The sequence below is a fragment of the Brachypodium distachyon genome, chromosome 1 (genome assembly GCF_000005505.3).
Source record: "Brachypodium distachyon strain Bd21 chromosome 1, Brachypodium_distachyon_v3.0, whole genome shotgun sequence".
NCBI classification, from domain to species: Eukaryota; Viridiplantae; Streptophyta; class Magnoliopsida; order Poales; family Poaceae; genus Brachypodium; species Brachypodium distachyon.
Genome location: NC_016131.3, coordinates 67233825 through 67243837, shown reverse-complemented (window position 1 = coordinate 67243837; position 10013 = coordinate 67233825). Strand labels below are relative to the sequence as shown.

Below are 10013 nucleotides of genomic sequence, written 5' to 3'. Positions count from 1 at the left end.
GGTTTGGGGATTTTTAGGGCATCGATCGAGGTCGTCTGAGACTACAAGTATCCAGCAGAGACATCGCTTCAGAATACTTGTTTTAACCCATAATCATTTTATGGACTACAAGGAGCCTTGTCATCGTTGGCGTCGAGGTTGTTGAGACGGAGAAAGGTGCCCTCGCTGGCGGCCATGGATGCCATCGCCGTCGCCTCCTCTTTGAGGGTCGCCCCCACGCCGGTGAAGGTGGGGCCGTGCTGCTCCCTGCTGATTCCACAGCGACCACACCGATGAGCGGACCATGCCAGCGGCGCTCGAACTCTTAGCGGCGGGGGTGGAGAGAGAAGGAAGGAGGGGGCACCAGCGTCTCTGTGTTGTGGTCAAAGAGAGGACCAGCCGGTGGCGCTCGAGCTCTCGGGAGGGCAAGCCGATGAGCGGACCGGCCTCCCCCGCCGCTGACGCTAAAGATCTAGGCGCTCGTCACAGCAGGGGCACAGGGTGAGCGGGAGCGGCAGGTGAGATTGTGAGAGGAAGTAGGGCGGAGTAGGGCGCTCGGGGAAAGGCCCGGAGAAAGGTAGTTTTCTTTTTTTTCGCCGGAGCTTCATACTGAGGTCCACGGGCTGGACTAGCCCAGTACAGCCCGATTAACATTTTTCTTAAAAAAAAATCTAAAATATGGAGGTGAGGAGAGTCGCCCCTCAATGTTACATATGTGTTGACCACAAGACCACATTAGTCATTGTGCTAGGCTACACGGAAGTCAGGTTTTGACCCATTAAGGTAGGACCCACAACATTTGCTATAACAAAATAAGAGTTCCACAATGTTTAAGGCCGACTTAAGCCATAAGATGGAGCCCACATGTTTGAACTTCTTTTTCCCACCAACCTCGCCTCTTTCCTTCCCACGAGCCCACATGTCGAGACAGAGTTGGCTACTTTATATGCCAAACTGCGACTTTAACCAAATTTGAATCCTCGTGATTTCAAGAATTTCAAACTTGTTCCAAATTTTTTGAAACTTTTTCTGTAGGTGGGAAACACCATTTTAAACAAACCCTCTGAGTTCGTTTTGACCATCAAATAATTTGTACAAATATCAAAACGTGTTAGTGTAATAAGAAAGAATACCTACCCAATCTCCGCCGAAGACAGACAGCATCGGCCTTTCTTTCGCCAACCAGCAACCGACGTGCGTCCTACCCGAGTCCCGCGCCCGGCCAAACCGCCTGAGCCACTCTCTGCCTTCGCAGAACCCACATTGAACCTGGAAAATGAAGCACGAATCTCGGACGAGAAAATGAACGGTCGATTCTTTACGAGTAGGTCCCGGGCCCAATAAATTAGAGTGGATCCACCGCCCATTAAAAGACAACGAATTTAGAATAATAGCAGTCCCAGTTCGACAGATATAACAGAAGCACGTATACAAGAACACAGTACAACGATTCCAATTTTTTCAGGCAGACATCAACAAGTTTAGAACAACATCATCAGTACATATAAATTGTTAACGCAGAGAACTCAACACGGTATAGGCTGTTAGTACTAGAAACGAAATTGATGATACAATACATGCTCCATTGCAAGGACAGATTATACACAGCCAAGTCTGAACATTTGAATCTTTGCAAGGACAAAATATACAAGCAAAAGCTGGACACTTTTGTAGGTCTGAACTCTGAACAATTGAATCATCAAGCACTTAACACTTAAATATGTTCTTACATAATCATTCAAGTAAACATATTTGGCCAGTTTACTTGTACACTTAGGCCACAAAAGACTATAGTTAGCCCCAAAAATCCAAAATAATATAGGCAACGCTGTCAAAAATACTAGTCAACACTGTCCGAACTACTATCTAGCAAGCTTGTCACGCTAGAACAGATCATCATAAATATCATCACCTCAAGGAGGGGCTGTTAGGAGCTGTGTGTTAACTGATCATGGAATTGCACTCTTGAAGTTTCTCCGCTCCTGCTTGAGGCTCTACACCATCATGTTTTTTTTGTTGCTGCCAATAAAAGAATTGTCTGTTGCAAAAAAAGAAAAAAAATACTAGCTGGTAGTTTAGGAATGAATGGAGAAGGTATATCATATTGTAACATACCTTTGCTCTTTTGTTTTCGGATGCAACAACTTTGTTGGGCTTGCGTTTCTCCTTGAGTAACTTGTCAAGCCAAGTTTTCTTTTTTTTTAATTGTTTTTATCGATCCTCTTTTTTCTTGAGTTTTGCCGCACAAAAAACTCATTTTTTGTTGAAGATTCCGATCAACATTTTCTTTGTCATCACATGGCTATTTGTAGCGTTGGTAGCTGCGCTGAGTTTATCCTCTTGTGGACTAACGAAATCAAGTGCATTTTGTAACATCAAACCACACTCAAGAGAGACTTGCTACTTTATATGCCAAACTGTGAATTAACACCAGTATACCGGCCAACTCGGTTTGAATCGGATACTCGTGACCCGAAGTGTTGTCAATGCGGCCGGTCGCGTTGAAGGATTGTCCCGACCGCCCCCGCTCCAGGAAATATTTATTAGGGGGGCCAGAAAAATGACACATACTACACTATAAAGACTTAATTTTCAAATCTTCTTTCCTGTAACGCCACTGTGCATTAGTCCTCATGACCTCTGAACGTCCACACGAGGTATATGGAGATGCGGTCCCGATCCAGCCGGTCGCCTTTCCTGTAACGCTTCCGAAGCTCGGGACACCGAACGATATCCTGTCTTGCAGAACAGTGAGCCGTTGTATGATATCCTGTCTTGCAGAACAGTGAGCCGTTGTTGTATGGAGTTGGCCAAGGCTACGGTATGTCTCAACCTTAAACCGTCGAAAAGCAGAGATCTCTCCCAACCACTCAGGTAGCACCACACGAGCATTAAAGCAACATATTTTCAATCTTGGACAGAGGTGAGGTGCTGTAGTGATGCAAGAAGGCCAGCCAATTTCAGCAAATCACAGATGTCAAGGCTTTGAAGAGATTGGATCTTCCACAGCCACACAGGCTGTCCGGCAGTTGTAAAGCACCACAGTAGATATTGGAGGAAGTTGAGGTGCACCATTGACCGAGTGAGGCAGCTATAGTTCGGTACGGCAAGTGCCGAGTGTCCTTGGGGAAGACATACGCCTTACATGCAGGCCCAGCCTGTCAGTTTAGGAAAAATAGAGAGTACGCTAATTGAGGTAATTTGTGACGCAAGTTTGTTTATATGGGATAATTTTGTCGAAATTTTGTTAAATGAGACAGATTGTGTCACAAAAGTAAAAATAAGGAGAAAAAATGGTATTCACTCTTTGTTTACTCCTAAAGTCTGGCACGCTTTTCACCACCGCCGTCTCACCAACGAACACCACATGGTCTGAGCCTGAGCCAGAAAGTAGCGACTCCGGCAAACCATGGGAAACTCACAACACGCAATTGAACAAACAAAACCTCGTATGGGGTCTTCACATCTTTACTAATAAGCAGATAACACAATAATAGCTTTTCAAATTAATGCAGCTAACTTAACTGCACAGCAAGACAGTTTGAGAAACATAAACCAACAGCAGCAACGCTCTTCTTCAGGTAAGCACATGTAAAGTGAGGTCTTAGTAAGGTTTCAGACAAACAGCAACCAGAACAACTCAAGCAGAAGATAAGTATTACTCCAGTAACTGAACCACCAAATACATCACCTCAAATAAACACACCGAGTGGCTCTAGAGATTCATGGCCTGCGCTGATCTGTAGTCAGCAAGAGTGTGCATTAGCACTTTGGCATCACTACGTTGCAACAACATTCGGTCAAATTTATTCAACAGCAGTCTGTGCAATCATGAACATTTTATACATCAGAAATACTCTTAGAACCTTTTACTGTTTCAGAAACCACATCACAAGAGCACACATTCATACAATTTCACACGGAGTGACATTTCACAGCACCAAATGTCTCAACATATTCGTAGAGGGCACAACAATAAGTATTACAAACTGAAAATGCAGCCTAGCGTCCTTCAAAAAATTATAAATGCATGAGCTTGAAAGTACATTGGCCCACTTAGCTATCAATGATGGATGTTCAATATATGAAGCAATAAATATCAACATCTACGGTGCCAAATGAAGACGATTACATTTGACATTTTTTGCTGTAAGTTTGGTCAAGCTTTAGGAAATTTGATAGTCAATAAAACTTATGCGCCCTGCATTTTGGAACAGGGGAGTAGTACATATAGTGTATCCTAAACCAAACTTCACACCAGACGTAGTCACTGAGCATACATAAACTTATACTCCAAGCGTTTCTCAATAGTATTACTTCCCTCCGTCCAACAAAGGATGTCTCAACTTTGACTAAATTTAAATGCATCTATACACTAAATCATGTCTAGATACATCCAAATTTTGACAAACTTGAGATATCTTTTTTGGACGGAGGAAGTAGTACATTTAGCTTTATCCTAAGTCAAACTTAGTGAAGTTGAAGTTTGACTTGGTATATAAAAATATACAGATCTACGATATCAAATAAAGACAATATGAATACATATATTTCATTATGGATAAAATGAAACTAATTTGGTGTCATAAGTCTTGGTATATTTGTCTAAAAGATTGGTCGAACTTAGAGAAGTTTGACTTAAGACAAACATAAATGTTGTACTCCCTCCGTCCATACATGTATTAGACGCTTTTTGGAAATAGATACATTCATATTTGGGCAAATTTGAGTCACTTAAATATGGGACGGAGGGAGTACTATTTACAAACGGAGGGAGCAGTTGTGACTGCATGCATTAAAGATGGAAAAATATGCTACTGAAAAGGTGCTCAAACAGGTTGAGGCTCTTCAGAGCGCACTTAAGATAAAGATTTTCATTACTTTTCACTTGGGATCACGAATGAAAGAAATCTTTATCAATTCATCCATACTGGACAAACAAGACCAAAGTCTTTCAGCAAATTTAAACAAGTGATCAATAGGACATGTTGATGCCCCTCAGAGCGCATTTAAGATAAAAGATTTTCATTACTTTTCACTTAGGATCTCAAATGAGGAAAATCTTTATGAATTCAACCATACAGGACAAACAAGACCAAAATCTTTCAGCAAAATTTAAACAATTGATCAATAGATCTTATCTGTGGTCTTCTAAACCGTACAACTAACAACGTTCTTTCCCAGGCTGCAGATAGTACAGACACACACACACACACACACACATACATATAATATATATTAATTTCTTAATATAGAAAATGAAATAATACAATAGCTAACAACTTACATGTCTCTTAAACAAGTGATAACATTCTTTATTCCTGCCGTACAGGGTTGTGTCTTCTTCTGCAGCTTGACGGCAATATCTCCCAGTAATTTACCCAAGAAATCTACGGGTTCCATAGCCAGAGAAAATGCCGCCTCTATCTCCTCCATATTGAGCTATTCCAAATTAAATTATACAAATTAGTTTATCACCAAAATATAAAAGGATATATTTTATGAAGAAATATCTAGATGTGATTAATACTAACATGTGGACCGGCATGCTTAAAGAAGTTACTGGAGAAATGTAGACACTGTGCCCGATTAGCACCGTATGGCACAGGAGTCGGATTTCCCTTCCGATCAAATGTACAACCATAGGTGTAGACCGTATCCATTGCTCCAACCTTCCTGACCAAATTGATCCACCCGTTTGGGCCACCAAGATTTCCAAGGAACATGTAGATAGTTTTATTATCAACATTACCGAACCTGCTGAACAGGTTATCAAGCAACTGGCATACAGATATTCTCTGCATGTAAGATATAACCGCAGGGTGATTAGTCAAAAAAGCTACCACATCCTCACTGTCTGGGTTGGCGCCATCTGGTACAGCCCACAGAAAATCGAGCAAGTTCTGAACATGGAGTGGATAAGATTGACTGGAGTTATCATAGAAATCAGCGCTGAATATGGTGTGAAGTCGATCATAATCAAGTTTGGCAGAAGCCCGACTGTATTGCACTGGGACAATTGAACCGTCGAATTTTACTTGCCCCTCATGGAATAGGATTTGCGACGAAGTAAAATTACCTCCGAAACTAATGCCACCACAATGTTTCTGACACATTCCTATCAATACCTTCCTAGTGTGATGTTGCAGATGCTCAGAAAGAAAGGTCGCTGTGGTTGCTGCTGCTGGTACTGGTGCTGCTGCTGTTGCTGTAGATGTCAATTGATTGGTATTGAAAACTAAATCAGACGGCAAATTCACACTGTGGTAACGAGGACCAGCACTGACAATATCATCCCACGTCTGGTACCTGCCAAAGCAACAGCATTAGTACTCCAAATAATAAATTAATCAATTGATATTCCATTGAATAAAAGGATTTTAATTTATAACGTACCTAACACCATCCCTTAGTTTAGGATGAACTATGATCGTACTATTTTGACGTATATGATAATAAGAAAGTGGTCTCTCCGGCTCTAAGACTTTTCCAGATAATGTTGCATAGAAATCATCTGACTCAACTCCTGCTCTGGCAAAAGCAGCCTTGATCAGCAGCTTTACACTCCATTCGCTCAGGTTCTCCTGAAATGGTAATCTAGATCCGCACAGCTCTACAAACACCTGTCAGAACCAAAAGTCAAATGTTCAGCTCAAAACAAACCCTCTATAAAAGCAGTAAAAGTTCAGACAGACCTGAGTAACATCAGGATCAAACCCTCGGCATGAGCACAACACAACTTCTGGATCAACAGAGCTGCTGCTTAGAGCAGATGTACATACATGATCTATAGTTGGAGAAGTTTTAAAAAGAATAAATTGATCATCAAAGCAAGTTTAGGATGTGCATATGTCGAATAGCAAGATTTACAACGAAGCAAGAAAAAAAATCTCACCTGCGGAGTCAAGACTACCACCTTTGTAGATTTGTTCACCTCCAGTTGTATTCTGACTTATATTCTTAGTGAAAGGAATAGCTTCGAAATCATCACACAGTCGGGCACCACATGTCAGGTACGCTGTAAACTGCAACAGTACACACAAAAAATTAAGATTAGACAACTTCTTAGGTCTCTATAAGAAATTAGAAATAACCTACGAAAAGCATGACAAGCATGTATCCTAATCCAAGTGAATAAGGTGATAAGCTGGGCAAGTATGTGCCCCTCCCACACATAATGACAGACATCATGACACTAAGGTTCGTTGCTAGATAACGTGTGGCCGGAACCCGTATATACTATATAACCCTGTAAATATCCACTTCATTATATTAAGATATATGCTGCCACCCATCATGGTTGCCACGGCCTCCCCTGCTACTTTTCCCTAAAGAAGACTAAGGCGCATTGCATCATCCATGGGGTTACTGCCTGTTACTGCTGGGGGCAGAGGGATCAAGCTCTTGACCCCTACCCCCACACAGAGCCTGCTCGATACACCCTAAGTGTATAACTGACTGCCATTGACACAATGTGGAAAAACAGAACAGAGATGAGCACTGCTGACATTAACTTTATAATCTCATCATAGGAAAAGTTTAAACACTAGGGAGATTGAGTGGACAAATTTGCAATTAGTTCCAAGGAATAGGGTGGCTCCTCCTTGACACCTAATGTTTTAATTTCATGTACCAACAGGAGGGCAATCGATCAAAGAATTCAAAGCAATGTTAAACTATATGACTAAATCTTAATTTTCACAAGTTCAGACTGAAAATAGCAGAGACGACTTACAGGTTCTATCTTTGGTTTTTTTAGAGCTGCACCGTTGGAAGGTTGGGCATCATCATCCTCTAGTCTCCTCTTTTCATTGACTCGTGAACTTAAAAACATATGAAAGTTTTAAGAGCGGTGGTCACTACATCAGTGTCTTCGTCTTCATCGTCATCAGATTCACTTTGTCCAGCTTTACAGTGGACCAGCGTTTTTACTTCCTTACCAGCCTTACTCAGGCCACCAGCTCCTTGTTCATTGCCATCATAATCATAAGCCTATGAATATTGCAATGGGAAAGTCAGATACAGTATTTCTCAACTATTTTGGTAAAGGCTGCATTTTTTGCATATTAATAGATACTGTGAGCACAGGCACGGGTATTTCTTTCAGCATGCTTAATTTCTGGTGACGTGGGAGCTTCAGTTAGGGTGATCACAGACACTAAATTCAGTGCGACCTAGATACTGTGAGCACAATTACGTGCATTGACAGGACATATAAAGTTTCAGTTTCCAGTACCAACAGTAAGAAAATCAAAGAAATAATTTGCAATAAGTTAAAAGGAAGAGGGTGGCTCGTCCTTGACGCCTAATGTTTTAATTTTCTGTACTTGGTAAAGTAGGACGATCAATCAAAGAATTCAAAGCAATGTTAAAATTATATGACTAAATCTTAATTTTCCATGTTCAGACTGAAAATAGAAGAAATGACTTACAGGTTGTGTTGTTGTTCTTAACAACAATTAGAGTAAGGGGTGGCAACGCTCGATGGCACAAGTACGAGTATAAATGTAGGGCGTGTACGCTGGCCTTATAGCGAAGGTCGCCGTACACTTGGACAAGTTGACACGTCGATATTTTTGAATAGCTTCGGTCGACCCTACGGGTGCGACTTAATCCTATGTTAGGAAAGGCTTCGAGGGGGTTGTTAGCCGAGGGCTTGGGCCGAGCGGATCTTCCCAAGACACCTTTTGGCGAGAGGTTCGTCGGGGCCGCCTCGTACTTGGACCGAACGCGTCTTTCCAAGTATCGAGGTTAGGATACCCTCGGAACTCTAACCCAACCCCTTCTCCTTCGAGTCCGGGCCGAACGCGTCTTCCCGGATCCCGAAACTAGAGTTCTTTACAAGAGGCTCTAGCCCTCTCCCCTTAAGTTTATTCAAGTTGAGAGTGAATGATACATGCCCCCATGGGGGGGTATTAAGAGCCTAGGGGTCCATGACAAATGACCATGACTACTCTTGAGGGAGAGAGAAAAGTGGGGGCAAAAGAATAAAAGTAGCTATTTTGGTTCATAACTTTTGTGTGCACCATGTGAGAAAAGTAGGGCTTGGTCCATGGTCCACCATGGAACAAGGGCCCCCTCCTCTCACTTTTCTTGCCTCCCACTCTAGCTCATTTGACCATTTGACCATGGCATGCGAGGCTTGACTCGTTGACTAGTCTTCCTCTGCCACGTAATTGGCATCAGTACATTGCAACAATATTCGGTCAGATTTATTCAACGGCAGTCTGCGTAATCATGAACATTTTATTTTTCTAAATCAGAAATATTCAAGAACATCATGAACATTTTATTTTTATAAATCAGAAATATTCAAGAACATCATGAACATTTTACCGTTTCACAAGCTGCATCACAAGAGCACATCAATACAATTTCACACAGGGAGTGACATTTCAGAGCAGCAAAGGTCTCAACATATTCAAAAAGGTCACAGCAAGAAGTATTACAAACTGAGAAAATGCAGCCTACTAGCGTCCTTCAAAGCACGAACCAAATCCAGTTTGTACCTGTTGGTCTTCTAATAAGACTTGTTGGTCTGCACCGATCTCACAGGTGAAGAGCTGTGACAGAATCCGGTTTGTAGTTTGCCGATAGAACTTCACATCATCATTCTTCATATCGATACGGACTAAGTACTGCCCTTTGCCCTCCAAATGACTGCGCACCACCCTCATATCATTAAAGACTACATAAACAACGTTGTCTACAGCAATATTTTTTTTTATTAAATGAGGTTATCGGAAGAACTCGCTCTGTACAGTTCCCCAGCTCCGTTTGACTAGTCCTAGTTCGTCATCGGATATGAATTAGTTGTTGTGTGGTGCGAAGATGGCAAGGTCGCACATTACGTTCTCATCAAACTCACAAGCTTAGAAAAATTTAATGATGGTTACGAAGCCAAACTTTATATGTGGCAGTCCTTCAGCCCAGGATGGGTCAGCAAGGTTGAGCTGCTAACAACCCAACAAGTTTGCTAATTACATATGTTTGCTTTTGTATTGCAGTGGAATCCCGATTAGGTTTAATGATAT

The 10013-nt window shown here is 41.8% G+C and overlaps 1 long non-coding RNA gene and 1 other non-coding gene across 3 annotated transcripts; one reads left to right on the top strand and one right to left on the bottom strand.

The window, feature by feature from the left end:
- Nucleotides 1–4506: 4506 nt before the first annotated feature.
- On the top strand, nt 4507–4647 carry MIR437 (microRNA MIR437). The gene has a single exon (NR_126833.1). It is a non-coding gene; the product is annotated as a microRNA MIR437 (primary transcript).
- A 1586-nt stretch (nt 4648–6233) lies between these two features.
- Nucleotides 6234–7795, bottom strand: LOC112272048. Of its 2 annotated transcripts, XR_002965735.1 has the most exons (4): nt 7715–7795; nt 6875–7004; nt 6675–6766; nt 6234–6602 (listed from the first exon to the last, which is right to left on the bottom strand). It is a non-coding gene; the product is annotated as an uncharacterized LOC112272048 (long non-coding RNA). The 2 variants fall into 2 exon arrangements; XR_002965734.1 differs by having other exon boundaries at nt 6234–6766.
- Between the last annotated feature and the right edge of the window lie 2218 nt (nt 7796–10013).